Here is a 25622-nt window from a genome sequence, read left to right as displayed (position 1 = left end):
ACTTATTTTTTTAAACGAAGTATTATTTTTGAAAGCAAATGGCAAATATGTTGGAGGAAACCTCAAAAGTGACCTAGTAACAAGCTTCCAAAACAATGCAGTAAGCTCCCGCAGATAGCTTCTATAAATTCTGGGAAAAATACAAACATAAAACAAATACTTAGAGGCTCTGGAGAGTGAACAAAACCAGGCTGATGTTAGATGATAACATAAACTTGAAAGAAATGACTAGAATGAGTGACTTTCTCTTTTTAATAGTTTTTAGGGATCAGAATAGGTGAGTTTCTCATTCTTAAAGCTTTATCCTGCACATAAGCAGTCGCCACAGCTTGCAGGAACTAAAATTTCAATAACTGTCTTTCTAGCTTGAGAAAGAGGACAGAGCCAAGACAGCCATAGTCATCACAAAGTAATGACAGAATCCCAAAAAGAAGAGATGTAGAAAAGAGGAGTCCCAAATTTTTGGTACATCTCTATGCCAGTCTTGGCAGAACCCTGAAGCACATATTCACAGGGCAGGCCCAGGCAGTATGTAGCTGAGGCTAAAAAAATCAAATTGAGATTTGAGCAGGTGCTAACCTCAAGCAACAGAGAGTTTGTACTTTAATTCTAAATCCAATTAATGGCTCACTAGAACAAAGAAATCCAAACTCTTTGGAGGAACATGAAAGAAAACAAAATTTCCACACAAATAACTTCACAGATACCTATAATACAATCCCAAATTCCTTGATAATGAAATGTGACCCAATCTCAAAGGAAAAGATAATCAAGGTAGACCAACCTCATATGGCCCAAATACTGAGATTTTCCTAAAAGGACATTAAAGCAGATATTATAACTATGCTTAATGAGGTAAAGGACATAGGCTCATAATAAAGGAAAAGACTGAAAATCTAAAAGGGTAAAGAAAACAAAAGATAACAGATGTAAGCCCTTAGAAATAAAAGTTAAAATATCAAAAATCTTAAAAAATAAATTTCTAGGATGGGCTTAAGGGAAGAATGGTGATGGCAGGAGTGAGTAAATTTGATAACCACTCAATAGAAATAATTCAATATGATAAAAAGAGAAAAAATATTAAAAGAAAAATAAACAGGCCCTTAAGAAACCCAAGGGAAGATGTTAAAAAGTCTAACATAGACATAATGACAGAACAAAGAGAACAGGAAAAAAATGTTAAAGAAATAATGGGCAAAAATTCCACAAATGTCGTAAGAGACATAAACTTACCAATTACAGACACTCAATGAGCCTAAACAGGATAAATGTGAAAAACCCCATACCTAGACACATAACAAACTTCTGACAACCAAAAATACAGAGAAAAAGTCGAAAATGGTAAAAGAGACATATTACATACAGAGAAACTACAATTCAAAGTACTGCACACTTGTCTCCAGAAACTACGGATGTCAATATGTGTGGAAACACATCATTTTTTTTTTAATGTTTTATTTATTTATTCATGAGAGTCAGAGAGAGAGAGAGAAGCAGAGGGAGAAGCAGGCTCACCACAGAGCAGGGAGCCCGATGCGGGACTCGATCCCAGGACCCCGGGATCATGACCTGAGCCGAAGGCAGACGCTTAACCATCTGAGCCACCCAGGCGCCCTGGAAACACATCTTTAAAGTAAGGGGAGTAGAGGAGAGCCCGGGTGGCTCAGTCGGTTAAGCGTCTGCCTTTGGCTCAGGCCATGATTCCCAGAGTCCTGGGAAGGAGCCCCATGTTGGGCTCCCTGCTCAGCGGGGAGTCTGCTTCTTCCTCTCCTTCACCCCCCATTCATGTTTTCGCTCTCAGATAAATAAAATCTTTAAAAAAATAAAATAAAAAAAATAAAGTAAGGGGAGTGGAGGGACATCAGCCAAAATACAAATATCCCTCAAGAATGGAGGTGAAATCCATTTTCAAAAAAAGAAACTTCAGTACAATAAATACTAAAATATGTTCAAGTTGAAGCAAGTGTTATCAGAGAGAAACGTGAAAACTGAGGAAGGAAAGAAGAGCATCAGAAATAGTAAATAGAAAAAACTGTATTTTCCTTTTAACTTTGTTAAAGCATTTATATAAAAAATTACAGGCATACTATTGTGCTTCACAGATACTGTATTTATTACAAACTGAAGGTCTGTGACAACCCTACATTGAACAAGTCTATTTGCATCATTTTTCCAACAGCATTTGCTCACGTCATGTTTCTATGTCGTATTTTGGTAATTCTTGTAGTATTTCAAACTTCTTCCCTATTATTATATTTACTATGATGATCTGTGATCAGTGACCTTTAATGTCACTATTTTACCTTTGCACTGGGGAGTCGCTGCACCATACATAATGGTGAACTTAATAAATGTTTTGTGTATTCCCAGTGCTCCACCAGCCGACCACTCCCTAACTCTCTCACTCTCCTCATTCTCCATCTTCTCAGGTCCTCCTGTTCCCTGAGACACAACAATATTGAAATTAGGCCAGTTAATAACCGTACAATAGCCTGAGTGTTCGAGTGAAAGAACAGACCCACATATCTCACTTTAAATCAAAAGCTAGAAATGAATAAGCTTAGTGAGGAAGGCATGTCAAAATCCAAGACAGGTCCAAAGCTAGGCCTCCTTGCCAAACAGCCAAATTATGAATACAAAGGAAAAGTTCTGGAAGGAAATTACAAGTACTATTCCAGTGAATACATGACTGATGAGAAAGCAGAACACCCTTACTGCTGATATAAAGATTTAGTGGTCTGGATAGAAGACCAAAGCAGTTGCAACATTCCCTTAGGCCAAAGCCTAATCCAAAGCAAGGCCTTAACTCTCTTCAAGTCTATGAGGGCTGAGAAAGATTAGGGGGCTGCAGAGGTTTGAAGCTAGCAGAGATTGGTTCATAAGGTTTAAGGAAGGAAGCCATCCCCACAACATAAAAGTACAAGGTGAAGCAGCAAGTATTGATGCAGATGCCACAACAAGTATCCAGAAGATCCAGCTAACATAATTAAGAAAGGTGGCTATAGCACTGGGTATTGTATAAGACTGATGAATCACTGACCTCTACCTCTGAAACCAATAACACATGTTAATTAATTGAATTTAAATTAAAAAAATTTAAAAAAAAGAATGCAAGAGGACAGTAGATACACAGAATGTGTGTTTTTGTTGCCACAGAGAACACTTTGTCTTAGAGGTGAATTAATGTTTCTATTTCTGAACAACAAAAACTGTTTGGTAACTTTTAATTAAAAGGCTCTTTTGGCTTTAAAAAAAAAAGGTAGCTAGAATAAACAACAGATTTTCAATGTAGATGAAATAGCCTTATTTTGGAAAAAGATGCCATCTAGGGCTTTCACAGATGGAGAGGAAAAGTCAATGCCTTGCTTCAAAGCTTCACAGGACAGGCTGACTCTTACGTTAGGGGCTAATGCAGCTGGTGACTTTCAGTTGAAGCCAATGGTCATTTACTGTTATGAAAATCCTAGGGCCCTTAAGAATTATGCTAAATATACCCTTGCCTGTGCTCTATAAATGGAATGACAAAGCCTGGATGACAGCCTATCTGTTTACAACATGGTTTACTGAATATTTTGAGCCCACTGTTCAGACCTACTGCTCAGGGAAAAAAGGATTCCTTTCAAAACATTACCACTCACTGATGATGTACCTGGTCATCCAACAGCCCTGATGGAAATGTTTTCATGCCTACTCACCACCACATCCATTATGCAGCCATGGATCAAGGAGTAATTTCGCCTTTCAAGTCTTATTATTGAAAAAATATATGTCATAAGGCTAGAGCTGCCATAGATAGCAATTCCTCTGATGGATCTATGCAAAGTCAACTGAAAACCTTCTGGAACAGATTCACCATCCTAGATGTCATTAAGAACATGCCTGATTCATGGGAAGAGGTCAAAATATCAACATGAACAGGGGTTTGGAAGAAGCTGATTTTAGGGGCGTCTGGGGTGGCTTAGTGATTAAGCGTCTGCCTTCGGCTCAGGTCATGACCAGGGTCCTGGGATCAGCCCCGCATCAGACTCCCTGCTCAGTGGGGAGTCTGCTTCTCCCTCCCCCACTCCCCCTGCTTGTGTTCCCTCTCGCTGTGTCTCTCTGTCAAATAAATAAATAAAATCTTCAAAAAAAAAAAAAGTTGATTCTAACCCTCATGAATGACTTTGAGCAGTTCAAGACTTCAACAGAGGAGGTAACTGCAGATGTGGAAATAGCAAGAGAACTAGAATTAGAAGTGGATTCTGAAGATGTGACTGAACTGCTGTAATCTCATGATAAAATTTTAATGGATGAGGAGCTACTTCTTATGGATGAGCAAAGAAAGTGGTTTCTTGAGATGGAATCTACTCCTGGTGAAGATGCTGTGAAGATTGCTGAAATGACAATAAAGGAGTTAGAATATTACCAAAAACTTAGATCAAAAACTAATGATGTAATGTATGGTGATTAACATAATAAAAAATAAAAAAAAAAGAATATTACCAAAAACTTAGTTGATAAAACAACAGCAGGGTCTAAAAAGAATGACGCCAATTTTTAAAGTTTTACTGTGGGTAAAGTGCTATCAAACAACATCAGATGCTACAAAGAAATCATCTGTGAAAGGAGGCAACTGATGCAGCAAACTTCACTGTCATTTTAAGCAACTGCCCCAACCTTCAGCAACCATCACCCTGATCAGTCTGCAGCCATGAAGATGAAAGCAAGAACCTCTACCAGCAAGAAGATGACAACTTGCTTGAAAGCTCTGATGATGGTTAGCATTTTTTAGCAGTAAAGTATTTTTAAATTAAGGTATATACATTGTTTTTTTAGACATAATGCTACTGCATACTTAACAGACTACAGTATAGTGTAAAAATGACTTTTAGATGCACTGGAAAAGTAAATCATTTGACTCACTTTATTGCAATATTCACTGTATTGTGGTGGATGGAAATAAACCCACAATATCTCCTGGATGTGCCTGCATAACGTTCTCTCATAGGAGTTAAAATATACTTAGAAGTAATACAAATGAAAAATACAGCATAAAGGAAGGCAGGGGTAGGAGTAAACAGACTTGTAAGGTCACAAGATTTCTGCATTTTATGTGATGTACCAATATTAACTCTAAATAGACTATGAGAAGTTAATGATGTATATTAACATTCTTAGAGAAGCGACCAAAAAAAAAAGGCAGAGCATCACTAAAAAGCTAACAAATAAATTAAAAGGGAGTCCTAGAAACAGTCATATCTAAAAGAAAGAACCAAATTACAGTCCAACAAAATACAGAGAGAAACAGAAAAAAATTAGTATCCCTAAATCCAACCACACAATTAAACATTCCATTTTTGTCTAGGGAGGAAGACAAACAGAGAAGCAATCAAATAGATACTACTCCTTTCAATGAGAACACACCTCATTGCTCTGTGTGTTCATAAAGTTCATGGTGCTGCTCTTTTTGAACAAGACAATTATATTTGGGTTTGGTGGTGGGGAAAGGAAGATGAAAACATTACAACTGTACTTCTACATTAAACAAAAAACATATAGTAGCATACCAATGTGAAAACTGCATACATAGGTTTTTAATTTGTTTGTTTTTATAGTACCCATTAGGATCATAAGTCAGTACCAATAAAGCAGCTTCTGCATAACTATCAAGTACATTTTAGTGGATTTTTGCTGATTACCTAACACAATTTGCTATTTAAAAACAGCTGTGTGAGCAATTACTATTCTTAACTTAATTCCACAAACAATTCTATTCATTTCCTGTAATGAGGCCTGTGTACTCACTGCGTTCAAGTCTTAGACCATTAATTCCTGCAATGGCAACACACTCTGCCTCTCAGAAGAACTCCATAAAATTTTTCCTTCATATTTTCCCTATATTAAAAATCTCTTCCTCATATATTCTTTAAACTATGACTCATTTCTTTCTAGACTCACAAAACAAAAATTTACATTGACCACTTGCCCTTCTTACATTTTATTCACTCACTCATTAATGAATCTCGTTACTATCTAGTCTCTTCCTAGACCACAGCAGCAAATCCAAATTCCAGGCACACATAAGGCTCTCAAGTAAATGTTTGTTTATAAAACATTTTCAAATCATCAAAGGTTATCCCTAAAATAAAATACAAAGGCCCTCTATTGGTCTTTGTTTCTTACATCTCTGTATCAGAGGTCAGCAAACTTCTGTTGTGAATGTCCATACAGTAAATATTTTAGGCTTTGTGGACCATACACTCTCCTTACCAACTAGTCAACCCTATTATGTAGTACAAAAGCAGCCATAAATAAAATATAAACAAACAGAGTGGTTGTGTTCCAATAAAGCTTTATTTACAAAAAATAGGTGACAAACCATGGATCATATTTTGCCTACCTCTACTCCATGGCATTTAATCCTGTTAACACAATGCCTGTGTGGGATTTGGGGACATTAACCTTTGGACCTCTATTTCTGCATAGTATCACTTCCTCTTCTGTGTGAAAACTAAAAATACCTGCTCTTCATCCCATGTTCTTCTCATTTTATGCTCTACCCTTTGGACAACTAATTCAGTTTTATGATTTTGACTGTCTCCACCAAATGATGTTTCCAATGCACATTCCCAGCCTTAATCTCAGTTCTGTATTTTGGGTCTTAAATCATCAAATTCTTGCTGGAAACTTTCATTTGGTTTTCCTGCCATTACTTAAAACCCATCATATATCTTAATACCAAATTCTCTGTATGGCCTTCATCTCTTCCTCATATGCCTTTAGACCCTAATTATTAATATTTCTAATACTGCAGGTAATACTATAATAGTTCAGGTCAACTAGACTTGTAAACTGGCATCATCTCTCGTTCTCCCTTCCCTTCTTCCTCCCTATCCCTATAGTGAGTATTCCTTATGAATGTCTCCTGAGTCAGCCTTTCTGTTCCTTTTTATCCTGGAATTTCATGATATCCTACTTGGACTCTTTTTTTTTTTTTTTTTTTGCTAGTCTCTCTGAATTTCCCAAAACACTATTATATAACATTTCACTAGCTTCTAATATCCTGCCCATGTAATCTTCCTAAAACAACCCTTTAAAACACACTACCTCAGATTTAAAAAGTAAACGGTTCCAGTACCCCACCACCTCCCAAATTCTTCAACCTGTAATGGAATATTTAATCATCTGTTCTATAAATGTTTACTGTCAGTTGTGCTGGGTTTTGTCCCTCCTATGCTCAAAGCCTTTGAAAACCCAGTTACAACAGCCTCTCCCTTCTAACCCTAGGAGTCAAAAAACTTACTAATTTCTTATTATGGCATACACACTCATGGTTTAGGGAAGATTCTAGGCACTGGTCATACAGAGATGCACAAGACACAGTAACCCTGCCTTCAAGCACCTGTCATTCAGTGTCTTACCATTCAAACTCTCAGCTGTAACCATGAGGCATATCTATAATACATAGTATCTATCATTGCTCTTATTATTCCTCTTAGCACTTCTACCTCCTCTACATTTAATTCTTATTGGTTTAATGCTCACATTCAATTCCACCTCTGCTGTACAACTTGCCCAACCTCATTAATTTTTACTCAGTCCTCTTCAATACTGTTATTGAACTTAAAAATCTATGTCACACAGCACAGAAGTTATAATTATACTTAAGTGAACACCATTTAACAAGCAGCCTCCTATTAATTTAAGAGCACATTCAGTTCTGAGGCACCTGGGTGGCTCAGTCCTTAAACGTCTGCCTTCGGCTCAGGTCATGATCCCAGGGTCCTGGGATCGAGCCCCGCATCGGGCTCCCTGCTCAGTGGGGAGCCTGCTTCTCCCTCTCCCACTCCCCCTGCTTGTGTTCCCTCTCTTGCTGTGTCTCTCTCTGTCAAATAAATAAAATCTTTTAAAAAAAAAAGGAGCGCATTCAGTTCTTATTCTGTATCACCTATAGTACTGAATACATAGAACAAGCTCAATTAAAAAAAGAGCTTTTACACACAAAATAACACTGGACATTAATATAAGGGCAGGTTTTCTAGTGGCAGTATAGCTTTTTACTTATACTGATTCTCCCCAGTCTCACTTAACAGTACTAATTTGCAAGGGAGCCTTCATAAAGGACACAACTGATGACCAAAACACAAAAGGAACCACATTAAGAAGACACTCAGCTGAGACCCCTGACATTATCACAGTGCTCTAATGGAATGAACTAAAACTCTCTTGTTCACAATCATGTATATTTATTGTAGTACCATATAAGCAAAAATTCTAGATTTTGAACTCTCATAATTAATGTCTAATCCATAAAAAAATAATTGAATTTAAGTCATTTGAAAATATCTACAACTTACAAAGATGAATAATTAGATTAAAAACCTACCATAGCATCCACCTTTGGGGCTGTTAAAACTAGCTGGAAAACTTGGTCACTGCCTATGTAAATAAATCATATTACTTTTGAAATCTTTACCTCAGAGTATTTTTAGTTTAAAAATAGAGGAGTGTTTATCAAAGTATTTATCAGCAACTAAAATATACACTAACAATGACTTCCATTAAATAACAGAATATAATCTTGACATAAAAATAAGATCTGTACACCAAATCTTACATATTGCCTGTGGGCATGTAAAATGATATACTTTAGAAAACTGGCAGTTTCTTCAAAGATAAAAATAGACATACCCTATGATACAACAACCTATCCCTAGGTATTTCCCCAAGATAGAGTGAGGAAAAACATACAGTCACAAAGAAACTTTTACACTAATATTAAGGACAGCATTCATAATAGCTAAAACTGCAAACAATCCAGATGACCATCAATTTAAAAAAAAGAATAGGGACAGCTGGGTGGCTCAGTCAGTTAAGCATTTGCCTTCAGTTCAGGTCATGATTCCAGAGTCCTGGGATCAAGACCCATGTGGGGCTCCCTGCTCAGCCAGGAGTCTGCTTCTCCCTCTCCCTCCCTCCACTTGTGCTCTCTCTTTCAAATAAATAAATAAAAATCTTTTAGAAAGAAAAGGGGGTGGAGAGAATGAAAACAGGAAGGAAGGAAGGAAGGAAGGAAGGAAGGAAGGAAGGAAGGAAGGAATAAAAGATCTATAGTTTATTCATTCAAAGCAATTCTGTTCGGCAATACAAAGACATGGACTAGGGGTACACACAACAACATGCATAATCTCGGTAACCTTATGCTTAGTAAAAGAAATCATATACAAAAGATTCCATTCATATGTTGATCTAAAACAAAACAAACAAAATCACAGTGATAAAAATAAAGACAGTGGTTGCTTCTACAGTAGAGTTGACTAGGAAGTAGTACAAGGGATACTTATGGGGGTAAATAAAAGTTTATCAAACAACAAAATGTTCTAGTGACCATTTTTCTAAGGTATTCAATTGAAAATAACAATTATCAACTATAGACAAAATGTTTAAAAACTATTTGAAGGAAAGGAAGAGTGAGCAAAAGGCAGAAATTGGAAAGTATCTGATCAGTGAAAAACACAAAACCAGATGCACCGAATAAGATCCAAATCTATATGATTTGTCCAATGAAGACACTCCATAGTCAGCATGGCATATTGTGGTTGAACAAGCAGAAAGCTACTATCTCCTGTTTAGGAAGCCAGAAAACAGAATTTGGGAATGTCAGTGTGGCTGGAAAGTAAGGAGGGGAATCATAAAAAGGATAAAGTCAAGCCATGGTTGGGGAAGGTCCAAAAATTTATATTTAAACTCCCCTCAAATCCTTGGCTGACCTAACAACATAAACATAGGGGACAATACAAGAAATCCAACTGAAAGCAATATCTAGAAGGCTAAAATAACTGACCATAGATTTCAACTAATGGTACCACAGAGGAAACTAATCAGGGATTGCTTGGTAAATAATTTGGGCTTTCTACAAACCTGCTTTAACAAAGCAGAAAACCAGGCCTCAAGATAATTGACCAATAATGTAACTACTTACCAGAGCAAAAAACAGAACTCTGCAGAGAGAAACCAAAACCTCTATAACACATCTTGTACATTTTCTAATATAAAATAAAAATTAATGCAGGTGTGGAGAAATAAAAATATGACCTACAGCTCAGGAAAAACACTCCATACGTTGAGATCACAGATGTTGGAATAAGGAAGAAAGGATTTTAAAGCAGCTATTATATATTCAAAGACTTTAAGAAAAAGATGGTCAAAATGAATGGACAGATGAGACACTCTCAGCAGAGAAAATGAAAATGTATTTGAAAATGGAAATTCTAATGCTCATTTTGGCAGCACATATACTAAAACTGGAACGATACAGAGAAGATTAGCATGACCCCGCACAAGGATGACATGCAAATTTGTGAAGCATTCCATATAAAGAAAAAAAAAGGAAAAGTAAATGGAAATTCTAGAATTTAAAATTGTATTAACTGAAATAAAAATTCACTGAATAAGCTAAACAATGAACTGGAACCAGAAGAAGAAACTGTAAGTGAAAATGAATGAAATCAATAAAAAATTATTCAATATGAAGTAGAAAAAATATTGGAAAAAAGAAATAGCACCTTAGCTACTTGTTAAACAATATTAAATAGTCTAAAATAAATGTAATCAGAATATGAGAAGTAGATGAGAAAATTATGCAGAATAAACACCTGGGGAAAAATTGCAAAAATTTCCCCAAATCTGTGAAAAACATTACTGACTGCATGCAGACCCAATGACCTCAGTAATCTCTAAGCAGAAAAATACAAAGCAAACCTCAACAATACACACAATCATCAAATGGCTGAATACAAACACAAAGAAAGAAATCTTAAATTCAACCAGAGGGAAGAAAGACAAGTTACATAAGGGGAAAATGATATAAATAAAAGCTGACCACTCATCAAAAACAATGGAGGCAGGAGACAATAAAATGACATCATTAAAGTTCTAAGAGAAAAAAATATAAAGTTCTCCAAGAAAAAAAAGTCATCTGAGAATAACTGCGTAGAGATCCTAAGTACAAGAAATACTAACTAAAATTCTTATGCTGAAGGAAAATGACACCAGATAAAATTTGGATCCACAAGGAAAGAACAGAAATGGCAATTACGTAAGGATAAATGACTATTTTTCCTCGATTTTCTTTAAAGTGCACAGGATTAAGGAAAGCAGAAACTATGAAGTTGTTTCGAAAACTTTAAAATATTTTTACAACAAAGAATAAAAAAAAGTAAATGAAATAATTCTTTTCACGATTCTTAATTTTATATTGATATGGTAAAATATAAAGTGCAGGTAGAATGTAACGAGTGTATACTTTAATCCCTAGAGCAACCCTTAAAAATAATTAAAAGAGGTACCGCTAAAAAGTTATTCAAGAAATTAAAATAGAATACAAAAAAAATATTTGATTAACCAAAAAGAAGGGAGAAAGGGAAGAACCAGGGCACAAAAAATTAAATAACATGATAAAACTAAATATAACATATCAATAAGAATTCAAGTATTAGAAAGAATGTAGAGCAACTAGAACTCTCATACATTGCTGGTGGAAATATAAAACAGTAAAATGACTTTGAAAAACTCTTTAGCAATTTTTTAGAAAGTTAAATATATTTCTATATATGACCGAGAGATTCCACTCTTCATATTTACCCAGGAGAAATAAAAACGTTTATGTTCACAAACTGAATTACCCAAGACTGTTTCTAACAGCCTTATTAATAATTAGCCAAACACTTAAAACATTTCTAATGACTGCAGACACCTAAATGGATAAATATATGATGGTTTATTAACTCAATGGAACACTGCTATTCAGCAATAAGAACGAAGTGCTATTCATAACTTGGATGAATCTTTTTAGCAAAGAAGCCAGACACAAAAGAGATCATAATATGATTGCATTTACATAATGTTCTAAAAGTGGCAAAACTAATCTAAGGGAATAAAACAAGAATGATCATTGTTTGTTAAGTGGGGGTTTGTTTGGAAGGGGCCATGAGAGAACTTTCTAAGGTGCTACAGGTTAGGTTTCCCGGGAAACAGACTCTTAGATGGATTATTTGAGTTCAAGAAGTCCACTGGGAAGTGCTCTCATGTTCAATGCCTATGATGAGTTGAAGGAAGCACAAGTGGGTACAGGAAGAAGTTGAATTGTGATACAACAGTAACAAATGTCTTAGGCCATCACATGGGGAGTTCTCAAACTGGGATGGGCCTTGGAAACTGTCCCAAATTACAGCAAGTGGACCAAGATCTTTATGCCTTTCCCCCTACCCCTACCACTGCATTGACCAGTCATTGGGTAAATGCAGCCCCCAGAAAGTAGGTGTTACAAGATCAAGACAGCCCCCTTCAGTAGAAGGTAACTCTTAAAACTCTTCTTTGGTTGAGTGTTGTCCACCAACATTCCCAGCAGCTTGAAAAATAAGTGTTTGATTCCAGAAATGCTCCACTATATTCATAACATGGCATGAGAGAAATATTTTTATCTTGATTGAAGTATTGATTATATGGGTGTGTATACATTTATCAAGCTCACCGAACTGTACATTTAAGATCCATTTGGGCCACCTGGGTGGCTCAGTCGGTTAAGCATTGGACTCTGGATTTCAGCTCAGGTCGTAATCTCAGGGTTGTGAGATCAAGCCCTGCATCGGGCTCCACATTGGGCATGCAGCCTGCTTAAGATTCTCTCTCTCTCCCAGGGTACCTGGGTAGTTCAGTCAGTTGGGATTCCGACTCTTGATTTTGGCTCAGGTTATGATCTTGGGGTCCTGGGACTGGGCCCCGAGTCGAGCTCCATGCTCAGTGGGGAGTCGGCTTGGGATTCTCTTTCTCACTCTCCTTCTGGCCCTCTGGCTGGCTTGCACCCTCTCTCTATCTCTCTCCAAAAATTAAATAAAATAAATCTTAAAAAAAAAGATTCTCTCCCTCTCCCCCCCCCAAAATCCATTTATTTCACTGTATGTAAATTCTACCCCAAAAGAGGTCCCCCTGCTACATGCATTATTGATTTGTTTTTTAAGATTTTTATTTATTTATTTGACAGAGAGAGAGACAGCAAGAGAGGGAACACAAAACAGAGGGAGTGGGAGAGAGAGAAGCAGGCTTCCCCACTGAGCAGAAAGCCCGATGTGGGGCTCGATCCCAGGACACTGGGATCATGACCTGAGTCGAAGGCAGATGCTTAACAACTGAGCCACCCAGGAGTCCCTGCTACATGCTTTAAAAATGTTATACTCTTATTCTGGACCCCTGACCCCATACTTAAATACTAACAAAGTACAACTTGGAATGAAGAGAGACAAAAGATTAAATTTTAAAAAACAAGGAACAGTACCATAGTCAAACTACAGCTTTTAAAACAGTAGTGGGTATCCATAGCAACTGGCTCCCAGTATTAGAGACCATAAAAAAGAAAAAGATGCTGACATTCAGAGGTATTCATTTGAAGTTCAAATAGAAGTCCATACCCATGTAGCAAGGATGACATGGTGATTTGATACAAAGCAGCATGGTGATTTTTTTTTTTTAAAGGAATTTATTTATTAGAGAGAGAGAGAGTGAGAGAGCGTGGGGTAAAGGGCAGAGGGAGAAGCAGACTCCCTGCAGAGCAGGGAGCCTGATGTGGGACTCTATCCTGGGACTCCAGGATTATGACCCGAGCCAAAGGCAGATGCTTAACTGACTGAGCCACCCAGACGCCCAAGGAGCATGGTGATTTGATGGTCTTTGTTGAAGCAATGGAAGATAAAACACCTGAAAGAGTTTTGTCATTAAAAAAAAAAAAAAAAAAGTGCAAACCCAAGCTCTACCTTTCCATTACCTTTCAAATATTTTTCAAAAATTCCTACAATGAATATCCCTTTCTCCCAGTTGTGGGACTGGCAATATGAAATAAAATAATCATTACCAATGCAAACATCACAATGTTATCACATATTTAAAATAATTATGCTTTGAAGAACTATACAAAGAGCCTAAGGAAAGATTGTTCAGATGATTAATTTTCATAGGTTTCTGAAGAATTAATGCATGAAGGCTATTTATACTGCGAAGAGCAAAATACTATTTTAAATTAATATCAGATTAAAAGCGACTTTTATCACATTATGAGAACACACGGTTCTGTGCACATATAACTATAAATTTGTAGGTTCCCTGGGGAGAAACAGTACATAAATAAGTGAAATAGCAGCAAATTATGTTCACTAACAATGCTAAGTTAGTACAAACCAAAATGATATACTGAAAAACTACATAAATGACAGTAAATGCATGCCTTTTTCAAAATAAGAATGATTTGCTCGTTCACCATGGTTACAACTTTACTGAAAGAATATGAATGGTGCCTTAAAGTTGGTAAGTCCATTCCAATTACACCCAGGAAATAAACTAAAATTAAAAGGTGAGAAGGTAAATGCAAAGTTATTTTTGAAAATTTAATGCAAGTCAAAGGTAGAAAAATTCATGTTTTAAAAATATGTTTTTACACTCAATATTTAAGAGGAGGGTATTTCTCAACTGAAGCTGAAGTTTTGTTTACAAAATTTTCAGAAATATTTGTTTTCCTTCATGATCCACACAGAATAGAAGGTGAGGAAATTAAGTTAACTTTTGTAATACTTTTGTGCTACTGCAATAACATACTACTCACTCCTTAGAAGCTGATCTTCAGTTTCTGCTCAATATGAAAATCTCTATTATAACCCAATCAATTTGTGGTCATTTACCTCCATTACAATTTCTTATATTAAGTATCTCCATTAAATTACTCAATTTATTATTTCAAAATAGTTTAAGTATATGAAATCATTACCTTGTTAGTCTTTTCGAAAATAAGATGGTAATCAAGATGTAAATAGAAGAGGGTCTAACCTAATGCAACTGTTTATAGACCCACTTCTTTGCTAACCTTGAAATACAGGTGAAGGGCTAGAATCTCACAATTTTATTTTATAAACACCTATAATAAAATAACCTGTTTGTACTCCTGAGTATCATTTAAAATGTTTTCTAAATATCATTTAGAATACGTTCCAAGTATATAAAACTGTATGGAAAAAGTGGTCAGTGATAAAATGCTGGCAAAATACTTTTAGTTGGCAATATTTCCTAAAGCAGGAACCCCATTCATTCTGACTTTGTCCTATGGCCGCTGGGTGAGTTAGTCATCATCTTCCTATTAAAACCCTAACAACCTTCAACCCAAAGAATTTGTAAAGATGAAATGCATAGTTTAAACAGATTTCTGCCCAAGAGCAAGGAATTAGACTTGGATTCTTGACCTCCTAAATTATGTCATTTGCAAGAGAGAAGAAAAGATGGGCAAATATGAGGAGTTTATAAATTGTTCAGAGCTGCTTTAGGAGAAAAGAGGAAGAAAAAAAATCACCATACTTTGATTTCACAGTAATTAAAAACAGGTCTGTGTCTTCTATCAGTTCATTAAGTGAACACACACTCAATTCTAAGTATATCCTCCTGTCAGTCTTAAAGTAGAAAGGCTTGAACTGTATTGATTTATCCAATTCTATATCCACACACAATATCAAATATCTTAGTGGTTTGGTATTCCTCCCATCACTTTTCAATATTTGAACCCCTGGCCTAGCTTCTTCCCCTGACTTTCTTCAAAATCGCATTCTTACCTTTGATCAGATTGAGTTCCGAATCTCCTGCTGTCCCAGAAAAACCTCTCAATTTCTCCCTTGGGTACATGCGTGTGTATACATTTATCAAGCTCACTGAACTGTACATTTAAGAGAAAGATATTTATTGACAGTGTGAAGAAAACCTTACATACTGTAAATACTTAATATACTCCAGAAGTTTAAGAGTGCCAAAAAAATGGATCTAGCTGATTTCCTTCCATACCCAATTTCTCTCATTAGTGTCTCACTTTGTCTTTTCAGCTTAACAAAGGACACAATACATATAGTAAACTCTAACTACCTAAAAGCCATATCAGGAAAATATGCTTTACAGGCCACTGGACTTAAGTACAATCTCTGACTTTTCCATTTACTAGGCATATGACAACTCTATTAAAACTGTTTCATTCTCAAAAACTGGAAGTTGTTAACAGTACATAACACACAGACTAAAGATGAGAATGAAATGATATCTACAAGGCACTTAATACAGCATCTGTCACATAGTAAATGCTCAATAAACGTAAGCTATCTGAAACTTCAGAAAAGGCTTTTTCATTCTCATTGTGAGAGAACTCATCTGACAATCTTGCCACTGAGAAAAATTGGGAGGCAGGTATCTGCTGCTTAAAGTGACTGCATCTAAGTTGGATTTCCCATTTGTGGTATTGCTTCTTCAACTATCAGTTCCTCTCTGAATGGACTATTGATAACCTGCTGAAGCAATTATCTTCTGTGTTTAAAACTCAATATGATTATTTATAGTAAATGATATCATCTTTCAAAGTCTAACCATAATGCATATCTGGAGCCTACTGTAAAGATACTCAGACTGCAAAGGCATTTAAGTTTATGCCAAACGAACGTTGGTTCTTCCTGCTTTAATGAGAATACAAACCAAGAAAATAAAAGGAAAGAGTATCTTCATATTACAGGGGTGAACAAAGGATTTGAGGTAACAGGCCAAACACAGTTTAAGTTATATGACTTGAAAGTCACATCTTTTTCTTTGCTTGAGTTTTCTCATTTGCAAAAATCAGGCAACACTGGCTCTGCCTACTAAATGAGACAGTATATAAAATGCCTGGAGAGGATCTTGCATGTAGTAGTTTCTAAGTGCTTAAAATTAACTAACCTCACATGACCCTCTCCCTGCAATGCTTCTGTGGACTGTTTAAAAAGATAGAGGTAATGCATGGCAGAAAATATTATCATTATGTCACTAATTAGATCTGTTTCCCCAATTTAACAATTTCTATTCAATAAGCATCTACTGAGTAACTACTATGAGTGAGGAACCATACTTTGTCATTCACTCCCCCACCACCAAGTTTTTCTTATTTACATCTTACAAGTGGTAGGCATCAGCACCGCAATCAATTTAAAGTCAATAAACAGATGAAAATTTCCCCCTTACATACTTCTTTACATTATATATTCATTGACCTCAAGAGATATATTTGTATCAAAAACATAACAAATCTATGAACCTTTGAAAATACAGTACTATTTCCGGGCAGAAGATGTTGCCCTAAAAACAGTCCTGTAAGAAACTAACCTGAAAGTCACATGTGAATGGAAGTCAGAATGAAAAACTTTAATTCTAACACAGTAAAGTTAAGACGCACTTTTAATTCTCGCCAGGAAAAAATGTGTAAAAGCAAGACTGGTAAAATATTAGAATAGCTAGAAAAGAAGAAAAATTAGTAAGGTGAATCAGTCATAAATCTGGAACTCTTTCTGAGCATGATGACTCATTTAACAAAAGAATATATACCCTGGAAGACTTTCTCTAATGTGAACAAGCAGTTCATTGGAATAAAAATACAGTTGACCCTTGAATGACATGGAGGGGGTGGGGGAAATAGGGGAACCAATTACCTATTTGTCAAAAATCCATGTATAACTTTTGATTCCCTAAAAACTGAACTAATAGCTTACTGTTAACAGAAGTAGGCTAGCTGATAACACAGTTGAGTAACACATATTTTGTATATGTATTATATGCTTTATTCTTAAAGTAAGCTAGAGAAAAGAAAATGTTATTGAGAAAAATCATAAAAGAAAACACATTTACAGTACTGTAGTGTATTTACTGAAAACGATCCATATATAAGTGGACCCGAACAACCGAAACCTTTTATCTGTTAAGCTTCTTTTATTTTTTTAAAGATTTTATTCATTTATTTGACAGAGAGAGATACAACGAGAGAGGGAACACAAGCAGTGGGAGTGTGAGAGGGAGAAGCAGACTCCCCGCTGAGCAGGGAGCCCAATGTGGGGCTCGATCCTAGGACCCTCGGATCATGAGCTGAGCAGAAGGCAGACGGTTAAAGACCGAGCCACCCAGGCGCCCCGTTAAGCTTCTTTTAATAAAAATTTTCTTTCCATCATAGTTTAAAATAAAAAAAAAAAAATCAAGATACAAACTGCATATTTACCACGGTAACTATAAGCCCGAGGGGAAAAAAACTGGAAGGAAATACAAAAAGTACTAACAGTTTCATTTGAAAAGCTGGATTCTTACTGTCTTCCTTTTTTACTCTTTTTCAACTTTTCTGAAATTAGTTTATATTATTTGAAAATTTTAAAATGAATTTATATGATTTAAAAATAAGTTTTTTGAAAAATTGTAAGCTAAACCAAAAGCAATCACTGGGCAAATAGTGAACTACTTACAGTCTAACATAATCATTTAAACAAAACAAAACAAAAAATAAACATTTATACATTTAAATATTTTTCTCAATTACATAAAATTCAAATGCAATCACAAAAAACTTCAAGAAATTTAGTATCTTTTACTTCACTGACATTTCAGTGACTTAAATAGTTCATTAAATGGATAACACCAAATTTCTCCAAAGAACACATACAGATGGCCAGCGGATACATGAAAAGATTCTCAACATCATTAACAATCAAGGAAATGCAAATCAACAGAAAATGAACAAATAAAAAAACAGAAATCAAGTATAAGTGAGGATCTGGAGAAACTTGGATCTTCTACACTGTTGTTGGGAATGTAAAATGGTGTAGCCACTAGGGAAAACAATATGGAGATTACTCAAAAAATTAAAAATAGAACTACCCTATGATCTAGCAATCCTACTTTGACTAATTTATCCAGAAGAACTGAAGACAGGATCTTGAAGAGATATTTACACTCTTGTGTTCTTGCAGCATTATTCACAATAGCCAAGAGATAAACAACATAAATATCCACTGATGGCTGGGTGAAGAAAATAAGGTAGAGTCATACAATGGAATACTATTAAGTCTTAAAAAAAATAAGGAACTTCTTTTTTACGTTACATAGGTGAACTTTTGCTAAGTGAAATAAGCCACTCAGAAATACTGCATGAAAGGAATGAGATCTTGCCATTTGCAACGACATGGATGGAACTGGAGGGTGTTATGCTGAGTGAAATAAGTCAATCAGAGAAAGACATGTATCATATGACCTCGCTGATATGAGGAATTTTTAACCTCAGGAAACAAACTGAGGGTTGCTGGAGTGGTGGGGAGTGGGAGGGATGGGGTGGCTGGGTGATGGACATTGGGGAGGGTATGTGCTATGGTGAGCGCTGTGAATTGTGCAAGACTGTTGAATCACAGATCTGTACTTCTGAAACAAATAATGCAATATATGTTAAGGAAAAAAAAAGAAGATAGCTGGAGGGGAAGAATGAAGGGGAGTAAGTTGGAGGGGGAGACGAACCATGAGAGACGATGGACTCTGAAAAACAAACTGAGGTTTCTAGAGGGGAGGGTGGTGGGGGGATGGGTTAGCCTGGTGATGGGTATTAAAGAGGGCACGTTCTGCGTGGAGCACTGGGTGTTATGCACAAACAATGAATCATGGCACACTACATCAAGAACTAATGATGTAATGTATGGTGATTAACATAACAATAAAAAATTAAAAAAAAAGAAATACTGCATGATTCCATTTATATGAGATACATAAAGTAGCCAAATTCATAGATGCAGGAAGTAGAATAATGGTTGCCAATGGCTAGGGGAAGGGGAAATGGGGAGTTGTTCAATGGGTATAGTTTCAATCATGCAAGATGAAAAAGTTCTAGAGATCTGCTGTGCAACAATGTGCATATAGTTAACAATACTCTATTGTACTCTTAAAATTTTGCTGAGTATACCTAATGTTAATGTCCTTTTTTTACCACAATTAAAAGAAAAAAGAACACCACCTAATAACACATAAGGAAAAATTTTCCTGTGTAAATAATACCATACAATGGGGTGGGGGTGATCATTGTTTTCTGAACATACAGGAAAGTGATGCCCATTTCTTATATCTTTTTATTTCTATAAGAATGATCTGTTCTCATTCCTTAATTTTATCTTTGAAGAAATCTTCCCACTTTTGTTTCCCTTCATACATGGCCATCCGATGAGCTATAACTGAGTCAGACCTGTAACTAGCTAGGGATTCATTTTATTTTATTCCCTGTCACAAAATAAGGTAAAAGGCATTTTTGTAATTACATCAAGTAAATGCCACACAGGCAAGGGCTGGAAAATGGCAATTATATTCACTATATAAAATAATACTGTAAATGTAGCAAGAAAGGATCCTACCTATGGGCCCATTCAAGACTTTAAAAATACATATATTCAGTAAACTATTGACGTAATGGCCATGTCTTCATCTTATGTCACCCAAAATAACTTTCATGAATATAAAGAAAAACAGTACACTAGTAATGAGATTAAGTAAACAATAAATGGATTTTAACAAAAGTGAAAGGCAGCATGCTTCATACAAACTAAATGGCTACTATAAATTGCGAAAGACCATTTTCTTTAAAAATTACAAAAAAAAAACCTCAATTACTTTTGCTTTTGTATAAGTGATATCTTTTGTATTTTAACTCCAACAGTTGCCAAAATAAGCCCATTTACATGTGATGCCTGTCAACTAGCAAATTTACATTCGGATTCTGTTGGCTTTGGACCCTGCATTCTGTTCTCTTCTTTGTGCCATTGTTGTTTTTAGGTTTGGCAGTAGCTCTAGATCTTTGTTTAACTTAGTTCTTTTGTCTAACTTCTGCAGTATATACACATTATAAAATTAGCATGAAACAACATTTCAGTTTCCATCATCACAATTAATTCCCACCTTGGCAAAGTCTTGCAAATTATGCTTATGTGAACCCAAAAGAAAAAACCAGAAATACAGCACCTGATTTCTCCACCTGAAGATGTAAAAGCAAGTAAGAGAAAGAACTGTTTGGTTCAATAGTATACACAAAAAATTCATCATGAAGATCACACCCAATTTTAACGTATTAAAAGCTGGGTAATCAGAGATGACCCCAGCAATCAGAGCTAAATTTGTTTGGCTGCCAAAATGCCCATGTTTCTCTTCATCTTAATTTCTTCCAATGTATTTTTAGTTCTGTCTAATACAAAAGTACTTTATGTCAGGTAGAGTCTCCTGCCTCAAATTCATCATGTAACTGAAAATAATAGCTTAATTTGTTAAAGTTAATACTTGAGAGCCTCATTATAGATTCATTTAAGTAGATCATGCAACGGATCAATAATTTAAATAGGAGTTTTGAAACACTGTGAATTTTATCTTCAGCACTTAATGGTAAAACTTAAAAATATGTATGGATATCCTACCTGCACATAAGCAGAGAATTTGATTGTAATAACTTTTACAACACACATTTATATAATCCTGAATATACTCAATTGCCTTCATATTCATATCATGATTAAGTGAATTATCCTAAATGCAATTTTTCATCCTAATCAAGGCAGCAATATCATTAGGAAAATTCAAAAGACTTCTATCAGCTATAAACTATGCTTTTTGTATTTACTTCTGATCATGAGATATTCTTGATGTTCTGAGAACTCACAGCCCTTCAAAAATAAATCAATCACAGGGTTAAGACTTTATTTGAAAGGGCTTTTATCTCCTACTGAATACCAGCCTAAAAACAGCTGTTCCTTCATTTGAAGGTTGAGCTCTTATTCATATCACTTCTGGAGGAGAGGAAAGCCAGTAAAGCTATTTTTCAGAAAGTCAAACTCCTACTATTCAGCCAGTTCCTATGGAACTCCTTTCCATCTGTTCCCTGACATTTCGGTCAGGTTATGCACTTGCCAAAGAGTTCTCTTTGGATACTGAATCCACTGGTGAAGACAAATGGGAAAAAAAAATCAATTAACTTGTGACTAAAGAATATTAATTTAAAATATGAAAAGCTGTCATGCATCATGTCAAAAAGGGCTCTATAATCAAATATGCAGTCCATGTTATAAACAAAATCAGGAATCTAGACTGAACAAGAAATAGTTCAGAAATTTTTGCTGCTTGTTTGCATTAAAAGTTTATTCTATGATGGACAGATAATAAATAAGAACTGATACGATCATGTTTTCATGGCAAAAAGACAGCACCTTATAAGAAAATAATAACCCTGAAAAGGAGTCTGGGAATCATAATGCAACTAACTTTTAAAAAGTATTTTAATAATAAAAGTTTTTATTCAGGGGATACAGTGAGAAGCGATATTCATGTATTTCATGTTTCTGTATTTACTGGAGAAGTTGATCGAGAAAGATATAAATAATTTTTAAAGCAGAATTTAAAGATATTAGATCAAAAAGTAATAAAGAAATTGACAGAAATAAATTACTAGGTTTGGATGACAACTAATCATGACTTTTCATAATCCAAAGAATTGTGACCACTTAGTGATTAGTAGCTACTAGGTCAGAGGGCAAGCAGATTAGTAACTCTACTTGTCCTTAAGAAGATCCAAAAGAAAGCCTGAACTGTACAGATAATTTGGTTCATGATTCTTACAAAGCTGGTCTGGAACAAAAAGGTCCACTGAGTCAATAAGCAAGCATAACCTAGAGAGAGCAAGGAAACAAAGTTTGAGGTGGTATGGGGAACTCTTAGATTTCCTCCCGAGGGTGTAAGTATAATGTCAAAAGTAACTCCTGGGGATTCCTGGGTGGCTCAGTCCGTTAAGTGTCTGCCTTTGGCTCAGGTTATGATCCCGGGGTCCTGGGACTGAGTCCCACATCCCCCTGCTTCTCCCTCTGCCTGCCTCTCTCTGACAAATAAATAAATAAAATCTTAAAAAAAAAAAGTAACTCTTGGGTGTAATTTATTTATTCTTTATTCTTTTTCTTTTTTTTCCTCAGCATGATAAGTGTATTCTTTAATCTTCATCCTCTATCTCCCCCTTCCCTTCACCCACCTTCCTTCCGGTATTATCAGTTTATTCTCTTCAGTTAAGACTCTATTTCTTGGTTTTTCTCTCTCCCTCTTTTCCTTTGCTCATTTGTTTTATTTCTTAAATTCCGCATGAGTGAGATCATATGGTATTTGTCTTTCTCTGACTTATTTCACTTAGCATTATACTCTCTAGCTCTATCCTTGTTGCAAACGCAAGATATTCTTTTTTTAAAAGATATTCTTTTTTATGGCTGAATAATATTGTATTGTATATATATACACCACATCTTCTTTATCTATTAATGCATCCACGGACACTTGGGCTGCTTCCAGAGTCTGGCTACTGTAAATAATGCTATAATATTTACTCTTTTTAAAGACTTTAAAAAGATTCTTTGATATGGACTGTTCAAAGCAACAACAAAAACAAAAGCCTATGTTATGTTATGTTATGATGGAATTAAGAGCATTTTTTTGTCCTGGTTAAAGGTTTGACAGACAACAAAACGAAGGAGAGGAAAAACATTTGTTGAAATAGATGGAGAAGTATAAATGGATTCTATAATGATCAGAAAAGATAAATAACCTGGACAGGGAAACCAACTTAAATGGCTGCGTGTACAAATAACAATGAAGTAACTCTGGCTAACAAAATGCTAAGACTACTGCTGGAATATTTCATAGGCCTCCTCCTAGATCAGGTAAAGTAACACATAAGTTTCAATATGGGCAAATATGTAAGAAAAAAACAACCCAAGGTCTGTTTACACGATACTTATCATTAATGAATTCTCTATTAAATCATCAATTACCCAGAGAGGTGAACACAAATGGGTCCACTCAACCCTAATATACTAGAAGACAGTCTACAATGTACTTTGAGACATCTTAATTAAAATAAAAAGTAAAAAAGTACTAGAAAACTTTAGATGAATTTTTGTGAATTAAAGATCCAGAATGAACATAAAAGCATGCCAACTAGTCTGGCCTAAACAGTGAAGCTGGTTACATGTGTGTCAGGAGCACCAGAGAGTGAGGGGAGGCAAACATTTGGTAATCAAGAGCTAGGCAAGGCACTCCACCACAGAAATTACAGAATTTGGAGTACGTTTTCCTCTTTTGTTCACACATGGGGGAAAAAAAAACATGCCAGAAAGGGTAAGCTGAGCAGGGAGCCCAATGCAGGGCTCCATCCCAGGACTCTGGGATCATGACCTGAGCTGAAGGCAGACGAGACGCTTACCCGACTGAGCCATCCTGGCGCGCTGACACTTTTCTATTATTGACAGCTTTCCCTAACCCAGTTTCCTAATCAGACATTGAAAGTTAATAGCTACTGATCCCTTTCCAATAAAATTAAAATGTAAATTTTTCATTAATTTTATTTTGCTCAAATGCATACCATTAGTTCATTTTAAAAACTATCATTTTGTAATAGAAACTCCTTTCCCCTAGAAATCCACCAAGTTGTTTTAAAAATAGTTTATATCAGGGGCACCTGGCTGGCTCAGCTGGTAGAGCATGTGACTCTTGATCTTGGGGTCGTGAGTTTGAACCCCAAGCTGGGTGTAGAGATTATGTAAAAAAAAAAAAAAAGGATATAAACATGGCTTATGTCTTATTACACAGTTGACTATGATATGCCATATGATTTGGTTCAATAATACACACGTGTTTAACACTATTATAAAGTCCTGAATAAGGAATACTGACTTTCTGCCATGTCTATTTAAATCCTGTGCACACGTGTGTGAGAGAGAGAGGGAAGAAGAGATCAACTACATATTCATAAAAATGAGGGGGAAAATGGAAATCAGTACTAAAATGGCATCTACCTTTTAGTTAATTTGCCCATTAAAATCAAGGGTACTTCTTGCAGCATCAGAAAAACAATGAAATAGAACAACATGTACCTAACATATTAAACAATCTTTGGAAGAATTGCTACCAAGACCCAACATGATGGTAAGAAAATGACAGCCTGGATGGCCTCTTTATCTATCTCTCCTCTCCCCCATTCCCACACTGGGCCCTTTGACCTTTCTACTGCCCTCACACTTAGGTCAGGTAGCTTGTACTATTCTTTAAAATCTACAGAGGAAGCAATTTTCTAAACTATTCTGGTTTTATTACTTTACATTTTTATCACAACTATCAATTTAAGAAAACGATCATGTGGTAAATTTTTACTTCTTTGTCCAGGGAAAAACGACCTCTCCCCTTAATTAGATGACCTCCCCTCTTAATTAAACTAACCACATGATCCCAACATGCGAGTTATTTTCAGCTGCCCAAATTCTATGACCTACTCTAAGGAAAGCCTAAAAAAATTCTTCTACAGACGGAAAAGTGATATAGGGCTTGCTTCTTTCTTTCCTCAGCCCCATTTAAAAGTCTCTCTGGCATATAACACCAAGAAGGAAGACAAAAAATAAAAGAAAAAGTAGGTAAAGTGGACATCATGAAAATGAAAAGAAATGAAAAAGACCGCAGAATCATATGTCTGATAAGGGACTTGTATCTAGAATACATTAAAAAAACTGTGTAACTCAATGAAAAAAATTATAAAATGGGCAAAGGATCTAAACAGACAATTCTCCAAAGAAAATGTACAGATAGCCAATAAGCCTATGAAAAGATGTTCATTATTAACTACTAGGGAAATGTAAATCTAAACCAAAATGAGATACCATTTCATACTCACTAGGATGGCTATAATCAAAAAGACAGATAATCACAATTGTGGGCCAGGATTTGGAGAAACTGGA

The 25622-nt window shown here is 35.6% G+C and overlaps 1 protein-coding gene and 1 non-coding gene across 11 annotated transcripts in view; one reads left to right on the top strand and one right to left on the bottom strand.

Annotated features, from left to right (window-relative positions):
- TCF12 (transcription factor 12) overlaps positions 1-25622 on the bottom strand; it is a 375554-nt gene that overhangs the window by 230079 nt on the left and 119853 nt on the right. The gene's annotated exons all lie outside the window — the stretch shown is intronic.
- Positions 10254-10359, top strand: LOC112833507 (U6 spliceosomal RNA). Its single transcript, XR_003210659.1, has one exon. It is a non-coding gene; the product is annotated as a U6 spliceosomal RNA (small nuclear RNA).

This window comes from Callorhinus ursinus, unplaced genomic scaffold (genome assembly GCF_003265705.2).
Source record: "Callorhinus ursinus isolate GAN/ISIS: 27379988/994484 unplaced genomic scaffold, GSC_fseal_2.0 scaffold25, whole genome shotgun sequence".
Lineage (NCBI taxonomy): Eukaryota > Metazoa > Chordata > Mammalia > Carnivora > Otariidae > Callorhinus > Callorhinus ursinus.
Note: the sequence above shows the minus strand (reverse complement) of the source record. Positions and strands in the feature narration are given on the sequence as shown.